At 39.4% G+C, this 14,199-nt stretch overlaps 1 protein-coding gene across 39 annotated transcripts in view; it reads left to right on the forward strand.

The window, feature by feature from the left end:
- NRXN3 (neurexin 3) overlaps nt 1-14,199 on the forward strand; it is a 941,045-nt gene that overhangs the window by 445,776 nt on the left and 481,070 nt on the right. The gene's annotated exons all lie outside the window — the stretch shown is intronic.

The following is a 14,199-nucleotide window of genomic DNA, read 5'->3' on the forward strand; positions in this document are numbered from 1 at the left end:
TTTCTGTAGGTTTTTCTCATCACTGCATGGAAGTATAGCTTGCATCTTGACTGTGCTACTGGTTTTCCTGGCTTTTTTTTTTAACCTTATTCAGTGTTTGGGAAATAAGCATAACAATGGTGTCTGTCCAACACTGGCACAAGTCTAAATGGAAGCTTGCACATAAGCTTTAGTGTGTGTTGTATTTCACCTAGCATTTCAGTGAGCACCTGCATACTGCTGCTGCTGTTCTCTTCAGAGGTATTCTGTGGTGATTGGCTTGGCTGGTAGAGTTGTTTCCTGCTAAGCAAACCTTGGTCAGGTTTGTTTACCCTACAGACTTACTGGAGATACAGACATGTGGAGTGTAGGCACACTTGAACTAGTCCAACTCAGTGAAGTACAACAGAATCCTCCAGGGCCTAAATCATCTAATTCTTAGATAAAAAATACATAAAGCTTGTCACTGTCTTATGAAGTAAACTTATGAACACCCTTATTAGTAGAATAAGTTTAGTTAGTAGATTAAGCCCACCATAGTACTTGTTTCTCTAACCCACGTTAGCAAAGTGGGCAGTTAATATCAGTGACTTGCGTTTCAGATAAGTGATAAGAAAAAGCACAAAGGGCTGTGGGACTGTTCAGAGTTTGGACAGAGTTGGTAAGGTAGATGCAGAAAAGCAGAGGGTGGATTAAAATCTGATTAGAACTAGAATAAATTCCTGTGGAAAGATTTGTTCTTTGTCATCAACTAGAAGAGCTGGAAGCTGACACTGTGTCTTAAAAGAAAAAAGGTTAAAAAAAAAAAAAAGGCAAAAGGAAGGGAGGGGAAAAAGGCGACAGAACTGGAACAAATGAAAGGTTCGAGGACTGCAGTGCAGATGTGATCCTTGAGTGCATGTCCTCTAGCATCCTGGTGAAATCCAGAGTTTGTTTTTTTGTGGAGCACAAAAGCCTTAAACTCTTTTCCTACACCTCTACACAACTGATCAAGTGATTATCACTTCGCTCAGCAAGCCAAGACAGAACGGATTCAGCATATTAGGGGCTCTTGGCTTGTTTGAAAGGGAATACAGTGAAGAAATCTGTCATAAGGAGATTTCTCGCTCAGAAATTTACTCTAATGCTGATCTCATTCCATGGAAACAAGCCAGTTCTTCCCAGCAGCACAGCAAGATAACATTTTTTTTAAAGGGACTAGGGAGATAGAGGTGAAAGTAAGGAAGTAGGCTGATGTGCTTTATTTTGTTCCTGAACCATTCAGGAGCAAACAGTAAGGTTACTTTTTCAACCTCTTCATTAGAAAGGAAGTCTCTTACAAGAGTATTCAGCAGATAGCATGGATCCTAATGAAAAGGAAGACTGATTAGGAACTGTCTAGTGTAGCTAATGTACTGTTTACAGATGTAAACAAATAGAATTTAGGGAGTGACAGAGATAAGTAAGCAGTACATGGTGTAAGTATAAATGGTTCCCAAGGATTTAAAGTCCCAAATGCATGAAGATAGCAAGAAGTATTGGAAAACACTGAACTGGTGAAGGAAAAGGGGGCTTAACTTGGACTTGTTACTTGATTTGTCTGATAACTTCTCTGTGGTCTGCCCAAGTGGGGCGTCCGTCAGATGCTAAGCATATCATTTTTTAAGCATACAAATAACTCCCTCCTAGTAGGTAAAATCTGCTGAATATCAAGGCCCCTGGAAGGGTGAGATATCATAGTTTATGTGGAGCTTTAAACATTTTAAGGGAATAAATAGTGTTCTCCTATGCCAAAAATACAGTTGGCGTGACCTCAAACTAAAGAACAGGAAGCCATTTCCTGCACGTAGTGCTCTTCAGATAATGAGGAACTGTTTGTGGAATTGGCTGTTTAGGCATATAACCCTTATAAAGTAATTCTAACATACTTTTACACTTCATTACTAGTTTTTATGTAGTGTGATAAGTAAGTACAAGAAAAAAGCTAAAAGTAAGTCTTAGCAAAAGTCAATAATAATGTTTTTTAATACATAGTTTTTCCCTCAGCATTACTGAAATCCTAAAGTGGCAAAATGGTCTTTGCCTGCAATATACTGCTTTTCTTAGGGCTCCTTCTTAGCTGTGTGGCTGTTTACAGCTGTGTGGCTTTCTCCTTACTGTATACATGTGATTAAGGATTCAAAATGGACCAGTCTTTTTTTTCCATCTGAATTTGAATGAAATACTAAGCACAGATGAATGTCACCAATGAGTAAAAAAGTCACTGTGATTTATTTTTAATGCCATTGTGATTGCATCAGTTGATACAAAGAATGACTCATTTCAAATACTGTTACAGCACTGACTTTTCCCCTTTAGCGGTCTCTTTGGTGTTATTCTGTTCTTGGATGATTTGAATCCCAGTGTTGGAGCCATGTGATGTTTTTGGCTTTGCTATGCAAAGGGAACTTGTAGTCAGCACTCAGTCTTTGCTGCAGCAGCTGTTGATAAGCAGATCAGACTGCTGTTCTGCAGTGTCTTTTTCGTTCTTCAGTCTCTTGCCTTTAAGTCCATTTGCCTACCTGAAGTGTGGGATCAATGCATGCCCTTTAGGACCAGAGTCTTTCTTTCTCTGAATCTTCCAGTGTTATTTACATCTATAAGATCTGGACATAAAAAAGATTTATGAAAATGGAGAAGAGGTATTTTACATCTATGAAAACTACTGCAAGGAGCAAAGTATGGGAAAGAGTCCATGTGTCTTTTAGGGATAGATAACTGATAGTTGTGATTCTGTAGCATCTTTGCAAGGTGCTTTTTGGACTAGTTACCAGGATAATTCTCCACACCTTTGGGTTAGAATATGCCAGCTTTTAACAGAATATAACGCTGCCATCCAAGCAGTCTAAAGAAACAGGTAAAAACAAAATCCTGTACTTTTCTAAAAGCAGAGCATTATTGAGAGGAAAAATAAATTTGATCACTCTGGAACTGGATATGTCCCCCTTCTGTTTCCAAAAGTTCTGCAAGTTTTTAGGAGTAATGTTGTTGCATTAAGACATGTTTTGTAAGCCTTTCCACCCTGAAGTCCAGTGAACCAACATGAATAGTGTAGGACAGAAACATATACAAACAGAAGGCCATTCATAAGACTGGTTCTGGTAGTGGAATGCTGCATCTCTAATGCAGTCTCATCATCACTAACTCAGCACTTCCTATTTCATGCCAACTGGACCCCACCACTCTCTTTGCATGGCTTCCTTCACAGTGTCCCTGAGGCAATATACTCAATATACTTTGGAATAAATGGCTGCTTCCTGACCGAGCAACAGAAGTAGCTTCTTGACTCTATTTCTCAGCACTTCTTTTCAGAGGCTACAGTATAGTCTAATCCTTGGTAATATCATCATGAAATTACCCAGAATTAGGAATGTCAGTGAAATGTCCAAATTAAAACTTATGAAATAACATAAAGGAAGTGTCCCTGTTAACATTGAGGTAGCTATGTTTCTCATAAACTGGAGGTGTTTTTCTCTTTATATACAGAAGAGATAAGCTGCCTTGTTTTCCATGAAGTAATCCTCCTAGTCCTTCTGACCAACTTTAATTACTGTCTAATTAAACCCTTGTTAGGATTTTGAATCTCTATGTATTTATGTCCAGAAGTGCCACCCTTGACAAAGGGCTGCTGCTCTTGTTTTCCAATGAATTTTTCTAAAATTTCTCACCAAAACCAATATTCTTATCCCCAATAGACGTTAGCATAAATTCATAGCCACTGTTCAGATATTGAACTACCAGCTCAGAGACCAGCACATTTAGATTCCTGTACATTTGATTGGAACCTGTCTTATGAAACCTACAGCTGAAGATCTCTTTGGTTCCCTCTAATAAATTCTTTGCAGTATTTTTTTCATTCTTAGCAAAATATAAATATTGGCCGTTTCCCTTCATGACTCATTCTTCTTCCCATAACCTGTTATCACACCTGAATTAGTGTTAGAGCCTAAGGACTATGCAGCTAAGTTGTAAAAGCAGTCCATGCTGTAGAGATCTTAAAATCTTCTGAACAACATGAGCTCCTTTCATCTGTTGAGCTGTTGTAGGACCATGGTTTAAGATGTCTTATTCACAGATGGTCCATTCTGATGGTCTGTTCTGCTACATCTGGCAGTAGCAAGAGGCCCTCTGAAGATGCTGCTCAGTGTTGACTTGAAAGGTCTGTTTATTTGTAACAGGCCAGGAACTGCCTTTGTGCAGCCCCAGGACAACAGTATCACAACAGAGGGAACTAAAAGATACAGGGATGTGGAGGGCAGCAAAGAGTAAAGCATGTTGATGGGGGGAACAGGCAAAGCAGTAAGAAAATTCCTGAAGATGTAAAACTGAAATGAGACTAGAAGTGCAAAACACTGTCATCATTTATAAAGAAGATAAAACAAGGGGTGGATAGGGACATATAAACTGGCAGCAGATTGTGGTTTATGGTAATGATAGTCCCAGAGGAGTGTCTTTCTCTTGGTGACATTGAAGTAAATTGCATTACTGAAGATGTATACTAAGGATGGATAATGAGATGTGTGCATGGGAAAGAAGAAACTGCTGCCTTTATGATGGCATTGAGTGACTGAGACAAACGTGTATGTGTGGATGTATGTGTCTGCACATGCACTTTCAGGAGAAGGATACAGGGCAGGGAATCAGATAGCAGAGCAGAATGGGGTGACTGATAACTGCTGGAAAGCCTCGTAGCTGAACTTGTTATGAGGAAGGAACTTTGGTTATAAATACTGACCTGAACTTGTTCCAAACTGAAGTTAGAATTTAAATGACTAAAGCTTTGCCTGTTGTTTTGAACAAAAAGTTGTTGATCATGTTGTACTGATGGTTTATGCTTTGAACTGCAATTATTTTTTAATTACTGGGAAGCTGTTTGTGTGGGGCTGATGACCGAAAAAGCTGAGATGAAGTTTGCAGCATATATTCCATGTTGGAACAGGTTGGCTATACCTGAGAACTGAATCATTCTCTCTGTTCTAACCACTCCAAAGTCTTGTGTGACCCCAAAGTAAAGAAAATGCTGGTGTGTGAATAAGCACCCACATTTGAACTCTTTGTAGTATGCCAAGATAGGAAAATGCATACCAAGAACTTTCAGAATCAGTCTGTAGCTCATCTGTCATATAGTCAATGTCCCTGGCTCTCTGATGCACCAGAGTTACCTGATGGCCTTGCTTGGTCTGGCAGAAACTTCAGACACAACACACCCCTTCCACTTACCATTGTCCTTATACCATACTGTCATAACTGAGAAGTTCTGGGTCTTGAATGAAACAGATTTTTTTTTCTTTGTGGGAAGGTGTTTGTATGATTTACTTGTACTAGCTGGGTGATATGTGTGTTTTTGTTGTTGTTTTTTTTTTTTTTTAATCACATGTATAGTGGAAAATAGATATTGAATTGAAAAAAATATAATATTGAATATTAAATTTGCAATCAAACTAGCCATCAGCTGGGCAGCATTGCTCCATGAAAAAGGCTGAGGCTGTTGGCTTCACTGGTATACACTTTCAGAGCTTTGTCTCTAGAGAGAGTGCAGAATGCAGTAGCTGCACAAACATAGCTGTTCATATCCAGAGGCTGACCTGACATGGCAAAGCTACCCCTTGTCTATCTGGCCACGTGAATGGTCCTCAGGTTCTGATGTATATACTGCTGCTTGCTGAAAATCAGCAGAGAAGCAGAGCAGGCCCAGGAGCTTAGCAGCTATGATATCTGCCAATGACATAAACAGATAATCACGGCAGTGATACCCTGCTGTACCTGCTTTCATCTACAGTAAATAAATAGAAAGGAGTGTCATTTACGTGCAAAGAAAATGTGGGATGCTGGGATGTTGAATGCTTTAACAACGAAGTTGCTCTACCAGTCCAGACCAGCTGGCCAGCTGTGTACCATGCCACTCAAGGATTCTTTCATTAGCCATCTGAGTGGCTACTCAATTCTTCAAGTATTATCAGTTCTGCTACATGAAAAGGAAATGTGTGCCAGTGTCATCCTTAGGGGTGTTCATTAAGACCTTGCACAAAACCCCAGGCAGCTGCTGTAAGAGAGTGGAGTGGTGCTGTGCAAATCTTCCATTGTTCTTCGAAGTTTGTAAAGTAATTTGCAGTGCCTGTCCCTCTGAACTGATGGCAGTTCTGCACTGTTCAAACAGATGTGGGCTTTTTTCTTTTTCACTCCTGGTGTTTTAAAATGGCAGTCTCTTAAAGCAAAATTGTAAGTGGAATAGCTGTGCTCAGCTAAATTTTCAATAGGAGGAATTCTTAGTTCCGTTTTTTAAATGCTTGAGAAGCATCTGAAAACATGAGATCGGCTCCAGAAGTATTTAGGTCCATCACAGTGTGTTTCAGAGATATCTAGTTTGTCATTTCCTTCCCATTACAATGCTTTCTTTTCCTGAAAACAAGGAAGATCTTTACCTTGAAGAACATATCATCTTAGATCTGACTTCTTCCTGAGAGCAGCTAGGGAGTCTTTGCCAGTGTTGGCTGGAGTAAATTCACTCAGGCTGATGGCTGGTGAAGGGATGGAGGATTTATAACTTATTTGAGTTCCAATACATCACCCTCTGTGTCACTTGTTTATGATGGCCCTGCCAAAAGATAAAGAAGTGCAGGACGCTTGGTATGGGCTATGGTGACAGGCCAGGGACAAATATCTCTGTTGGGTAAATTGATTTGAATGGCTGCAGTGAAATATCAGGCTGGGCTGAAAATATGATAGGGTTTAATGATCCTGCTTGCTTTGTGTCCTGGTGGAATTCCAAATGCAGGACAAGTTAATTAAAGTTGTGTGTATGTATTTTGTCTAGAATAGCAGAACGTGTATTTTTTTTCCTAGATATCTATGTGTACTAATCTATTAACTATATCTTATGTACTTAAATACAGTCTTATACTATTTCTGTTGTAGTGAAATTGCCATAAGGCTGATAAATATCAGTTGTAATTTATAGAGTGTTTATCCAGGTAACAGTGTTCTGAATACTTTTTACAGCCTCTGGAGTCTAAACAGAGAGAGACCTAGAGGCATAAAAATGCATTAAGAAAAAGCAGAAAGCAGACAAACTGTTTATTTTCTATGGGTAAAATTTTATGGGCGTAAAACTTAATCTAGTGTTAAGAATTTTTTTTTTGTCTGTGAACAGTGAATGCAAAGCTCAAGAAAAAGTGGCTAGGATGAAGACTGTTTAATTACATTTTTCCAAAGCAAAATTATTTGTGTTGCTTTTTACTGTTGCTGTTGTATCCCTGATGAGCTTCATCCAGCAATTTCTCCCCAACTCTGCAATATCTGACAGAGAGGAGCTAAGGACAGGAGCTGCATACGTGGAGGGCCTTCTGGCTCTGCAAACTGCAGTGTGGCTGATACCCAGCTACTCTTTGAGGTTCTTACCCCTTTCAGTTGTTCTGTCATGCCCGTCAGGCTTTTCACTTCCTCTAAGCCTTTGAAAAAAGTAAGCTGCTCCATGCCAGCACATCACATGATCTCCTCTGTTGAGGGTTTATCTCTGTACAGGCCTTTTAGGTGTAGAGCCTTGTGGGAGGTAGACTTCCTTGGACTAATGCTGGGTGTTGTGACAAGACACCTGGACTGAAGCCATTCCTGGCTCTTCTGCAGGGTAGCACAATGTGAGGGCGTTTCCTTTCCATGCTTATTTTGAAATGTTTCTTAACGCTGCTGGAAAACTATTAAATGATAGAACTCCTATAACTGTTATCAAGAAAACTGAGGCACAAGGTGAGAAGTGACCAGGAAAAACATGTATCACGATTCTTTGTTTCTGTGCCTAGTATATTTGCAAAGACAGTTTTAGAAAGCACTGATAGGCAAATTTGCTTGCACGTTCCCTTTTGAGACAGTAATCTTTCATACCAGCCTCTTCTACGTGGCTTCCTCGTATATGTCCATTTCTAAATGAGGCTCAGGAGTAGGATCACTATTCTTTGCTGAGAAATCAGCTGAGCTAGAAGAGAAACCTTAAATTACAGGCCTCTTCTGCAGCACGAGGTTTGCGATTCCTTTTAGGATTCATCTAGGAAAGCCTGAAGCAGATCTCGAGAACAGTTCAGTGTGCTAGTTGTTAGAGCTTGGACTAAAAGCATGTGCTCTCCAAATCTGTCATTTCCCATCAGTATAATTATGCAGAAGATTTCCCTTTGTGGGATTGAGAATGCAAAGGGCGTTGGCCAGTGAGCCATAGATAATTGGTGAAACATGAGTGCAGGGCTCAGGAGCTCAACAGTCTCCTGTAGCCAGTAGTCATAACGGGTGGCATGAAGTTGTGTCATGAAGATGCATTGTCAGTCATTCAAGTTTGGCTGCTTCTGCTTTTCTCAGAGCAGAAACAGCACTATAAAACCACATTACCTCCTGTAAGCTGTAAGAATACAAAAAAAAATAAAAATAAAAATAAAAATGTAATGCAGCCCAAATTGCTGGTCCAGGAATTGCTGGTTTAGTATTTGGTGGGGAGTATTCTGAACTCAGACTTAGTTTGGAGTTGACTTGATTCTATAGTCCAGCTCTAACTCTATCCCAAGTGCAGGAATCTCAGATTAGACATACTCTACTTTCTTTTAAAGATTCTCTGTATTCTCTTCAGACCTCCAGAGTATAACCTGAAGGCTTCTGCTTCATGACATTTCCTATCTTTTTCCTAGTACAAACAGTTCACAGGCAAGGCAGTAGCTGACCAAGTCACCCTGTGATTAATTCTTCATTTTCCTCATTTGTTCAAACAACAACTAATATGGTGAGTGTGATCATTCATTGTTTATTTATAAACTGCCATAATTAGAAACAAATTACAGTTTTTGGGGTGTTTCTGAATCGTATGGACACTAGAATGTAGTACCAGTATTTTGGATGTGAATGCTGTATTTAAAGTATTATTTTAAGCTCTAGAAATAGTTAAATTTCAATAATTGCAACTAGCACCACAACTGTGCCTCACAGGGACTTTTGCTGATGTTACCAAATACATTATATTGTCATTTGAAAGCTATGAAATAGTGCAAACCTACTATTCATAGTATTAAGTGTATTGTGACTGCAAGTGTTCACTTTAAGCAGAAACCTATTCAAGTTGGTTGAGAAAGGGGCACTCCTGCTGCAGAGCTCAGCAAATAGCAGAGCTCTTATTAACTCTATAATTAATGGCTCTTGTCAGACTCCAGATTTCCTCATTACTTCTTCAGAAAGAGCTTCATTAGGGTTTTAGGAATGTGTATCCAGGCAACTGGCATTGGTGTCTGATAACTAATAAACTTAAAAAGTGGAGCTGTTCTGTGCTGCTCCTCCTCTTCCTGAAAGGGTGTGTTCTGATCTACCTCCTCAGCGAATGGGTTTATCTCTTAATTACAGAACCGATGACTCCTCCCCATATAGCTAATACTTCAATGCATGGAAAGAGCCGTGATGTGGGCATAGGACAGCGATGTTCCTAAAGAGTCAGAGCTGATATCCTTTAATGTCTTCACTAGCAGCTGAGGTGATAGGATGGAATAAACCAAGCCCTCTCTTTAGATTTGCAGGTAATACTGGATAGTAGTGGGTGAGCAACTGATACACCAAATGGCAGTGCTGAAATTCAAAGGTACTGTGAGTGGCTGAAGATACAGACTGGCAGGAGCCCCATGGAAGTTCAATGAAAGCTAATGTAAAATCTTGTAGCTATGTTGTGAAATAGCCTCATGCAGAAGTACAGTCTGAACACTAACTGGATAGTGAGCAGACCAGCAGGGGAAAAAAACAAACAAAAAAAAAAACTGGAACTGCTGACAGAAGTTGAGCGTTAGTCATCAGGATGAGCTTGGAATGGAAAATCCAAGTGTGTACAGGCCTGTACTAGAAAGAGAGTCAACAATTTGATGAAAGTGATTATTCCCCTCTTTTTAGAGTACTCCCATTTACAATAAAGACATTGGAATTCTGCAGTGGAATTCTGTCTAGCACAGAGTTGCCAAGAAATTTAGGAAATGAAGGAGAGAGAGAACTGGGTATGTTTCTTCTGAAGAAGGGAAGGACCTAGATGGGTCTAATTGCTGTCTTTTCAAAATGGAAGAATGTAAAGAAGACGGGGCTGGAATATTCTCCTAGTGCCCAGTGGTAGGATGCTAGGTAATGGGCTCAGGCTGCAGTGCAGGAAATTTGAATTAAGTAAGATTTACTTAAAGATTTTGAATTAAGTAAAATTAAGTAAAATTTTTCCTAGTGAGGGCAATCAAATATTGAAACAAGTTGTCCAGAGGATGAATGGAATCTCCATCCTTGGAATAATTTAAAGCTTGACTGGACGTGATCTGAGTTGGTCATGCTTTTAGTATGGGATTTGGACCTGATGACCTGCAGAGGTCTCTTTATCTTCCTTAAATTATTCTGAGCTGTTATATAGAGCATTCTTCATTGATGTGAAAACTCTCTGCTGAAAGTTGTTGTTTGTGCATTAGCATGGAATCTCTTCATGGGAGATTCTCAAAATCATTTGCTAATGGCCTGAATAGCTAAAGCATTGGCTTAGGGAGGGATGTGGACCTTGTTACTATCTGCCAATGAGAAAGTATGAAGAAACAATAAAGAGGCTAAAACATATTTACTGCAAGTCCAGAGTAACTTTGAAAGAATACATGCTTGATGTTCTCTTCTGGCTGTGTTTGTTCTGCTTGCTTGCCCAGCACCAAAAAATGAGTGGCTGCTGTATTTATGGCAGAAAACAACTCCTAATTGCAATAGATAAATCCAAATTTTAGCTACTGCACTCATCGTTTTTCATCTCTTCAGATGGCTTTATGAGGCTTCAAAGAATAAAATTTGGAATAGTAAAGAAAAAAAAGATTTTTATTCCTTTGCTTTTCTTTTTTTTTTTTTTTTTTTTTTTTTTTTGCTAGGGGTTACATGAAGTACTCTGGTTTGCCAAATGTCACTCTTTCATTTTCAAAACATCAAAAGGCAACTTCCTTTGTTCAAAATTTAAGATTTAAGGAGTAATGACAGGTAGAATAAAACTGATATTGTATTTGGAGGAGGTAATGCAATATATGTTCTCTGAATGAGTCTGTCACTAATCTGAAGGCAAGCTGCACGCAAATGAGCATTATAGAACTTGAAAGCTCTCCATATGCAGTGAGAAAAGCATCTCACTGAAAGCGTTATAGAGCACAATCTTCACATCTATTTCTCTGTCTTTAACAAATAATATTAGGTTGTCTTTGTTTCTATCACTTTGTTTAGCTGTTAGTTTTGTCAGGTCCTGGCACACAGACACTACTGTATGACTAATGTATGTGTATATGGAGTTGGAGACCTGGAAGTCTGACTTTGCTTGAGTTTTACCTTCCCCTTCTTCTGCTTTGTTTTTGTCTTGCTTGGATGTGTTCCAGAGTTGAAGCACTGTCTCCTGAATACTTTCAGTATCTGGTGGCACCTGGAAGGCTGCAAGTGTCCTTTTGAGACTGTGTATTCAAGGGAGCAGTCGGAGTTGAGGCATCATCCTGCTTCAGTGGCTCACGTTTTAATTTGTTTTGGCTTTTTTATTATGGAGGTGGCTGGCAGTCCGACATTAAAAAGTAACAGTAATGAATGAAATGTGTAAAATGGCTTCCATTGGTTAGGGTTATATTTTGTTTGCCCCTTTCTAAATAATAAATTAGTTCTTTCAGGAACTGTCAGAAATTTGAACTGTTTTCCTGGTTTGTCACAGAATGTGAATGAACCACACATTTCTAAAGCAGCTATTCTGGCTTGCAGTATATCACTGAGTAGTCAACCGTTTCATTTGCAAAAGCACGGGTTGAAGTATTTTCTACTGTTTATTGCAAAACAAAATATATATTCTGATTTGGGTTTGATGCAAGAAGTACTAATTCCATTCCTGTTTTTAAGACAAGATGGGCAATATGATCCAGTCAGATCCCAAGACAAATTTTAGGGAACATCACTTATTATCAGCACTTCCATTTACTTGGTACACAATCTTGGAATATCAATTTACTTTTTCTTTTTATTCCTGGTTATCCATCATACAGAATAATGGTGCTTTCCTTTTTTTAATTTTCTTGAAAATCAATGGATGAGCAAGTCCAATAAAAGTACAGTGTGTTCTTGTTGAAGGGATTGTTCCTCCTTATGATTTGCATTTCAATGTCCTGCCTATGTCACTTGAACAATGTTGATTTTTTTAAGCATCCCTGAAAATTGAATCAGTAATCTGATCTTCAATTTGCTCAGTTGTAATCTAGAGATAATACTAGTATAAATTCTTTGTGAGGTGCTTTGTGTGGGAAAGGAATAATATGGCCCATGACAGCTCATACGATGAAAAGAGGTACGTGATGCTTAATGTCTGTTCCAGATCTTAAGAGCTAGACTGACTAGTCATGAACTTTTGGGAATCCAACCTAATGAAAAGCTACGTGAGGAAACATGAATAGATTTTCTGCGGAGGTTGTTTTCATGTGGCTGCTGGTAGAGAAATGCTGTAAACAACTTCTTGTTGACTTCTCCGCTTATCCTTTGGAGACTTCTTTCTACTATGTATTATGATTTATTTGTTCGATAGTCTGAACTGTACACCTGGAGGCACTCCTGCAGGAAGCACTGTTCTTTTCAGAATGCAAGGTCACACCTGGCTAATTTCACTGATTGCCATCTTAAAGTTGTGTCCTATACCTGAAGCAGCTGCATCAGAATGGACAGGTAGAATCTGGCCACCCTTCATTTTGTGTTTCCTGGCAGCTGTCTGGCACTTTGATATTTCTGAAATCTTTTCTCATTTTCGTGAGGCAACTCTGTGTGCCTTTAGTGTTTCTTGTGGGTATGCTCTAGGTCCCAGGGAATGTGTGAGCTTTCTGAATGGTCATCACATTGGGTTTCTCTCTGACAGCATGATAACTTGATATGTTTGTTTCTCCTGTGTTAAGATAGATGTGGTAACAGTGTGGCAGGGGGAGGACCTTGTTCTGACAGGCAAAAGTGCTAGCCTTAAGTGCTGGTGGTTGGCACTGTCCGTACTAATAATAGCTCTCATTTGTCTAGCACCTTCACTGGAAGAAAGCCTGAAGCGATTTATGAGCTGTACTCAAGCATTGCATCCACCTCTGGGTTGAAATGAGACAGATGTGTGACAGGGCACAACAAAGCTACATTGGATATTGTATAAAAAGAATATTGGATAGTTATTAAAAGCTGCTAGGTGAATGGAGAGCTTATTGTTACATGGAGTATATTCTGGCCGTGTAATTCTCTTCAGTATATACAGGCACAATCAGTAATCCATTGTGCTGTTTATGCTTGCGGCAACAGAGTTGCCTCTGTTGCTTTGCAAGAAAGGGTTTTTTTTTTCTTGGCATGTGGAATTCAAGGGTGTTTCCTGTGTCAGGATAAAAGTAAGATGTTGGTGAGGCAGGAGAAAGAAAATGATTGCAAGACATGGCCGAAGTATTCTGAGTGTTAAATCTAGGGGTTTGGGGTAGCCAGAGTTCTTCTGTTTGAGGAAGGATTAACTTTGCCTTTCCGGAAGTCCCGGCATTGTCGTCTTGGAAGGAAGGTTACAAGCTGAGGGAGCGTTGGGTTTTTCACTGGTAAATTACTTGCCTGTGGTGGGTCGATCTAGAGACCAAATTGGGGTCTATAACCTGTTGCTCTAGTGGCAGAAAATCGTGACTATTCAGTCCAAAGATAGGTGATGCCTTCTTTTGGAAAAAGCATCTCAACTGAAGAAAATGTCCAAGAACAAACAGAAGTTTGATTTTGTGGTCATATGGCATTTTTAATTATTTCCATTCTGACGGCTTCCCTAATGTTTGTTCAGCAGATCTCAGCTACTGGGGTGATCCCAGAAACACCTTTGGGCAAAAGCTTGTGTAATCAGAGCATTTAGCAGGAATGCAACAGTTGAGCATGTGTTTGGTTCAAGTTTTAGAAATGCTTCTGCTTTTTGTACACAAACTTTTCAGTTTGTGTGCGGGTGGGAGCTTGTTCAGTTTGTTAAACATGTGTGGTACAGGTATTCAGCTGTGTTTAATAGGAGCTGTCTTTCAACAGTGAAATGTGCTAATAGAATTAGCGCTACGTGAATATGCGAAGTGGAGCTGATATGCAGTAGAGCCATCCAAGCAAATGTATAACTGAACGTTAAAATAATACTAATAAAGCTCAGCAGGAACTGTCTGTCCTAAGCAGAGTTTCTACATGTAAACA

Source organism: Gallus gallus, chromosome 5 (assembly GCF_016699485.2).
Source record: "Gallus gallus isolate bGalGal1 chromosome 5, bGalGal1.mat.broiler.GRCg7b, whole genome shotgun sequence".
Lineage (NCBI taxonomy): Eukaryota > Metazoa > Chordata > Aves > Galliformes > Phasianidae > Gallus > Gallus gallus.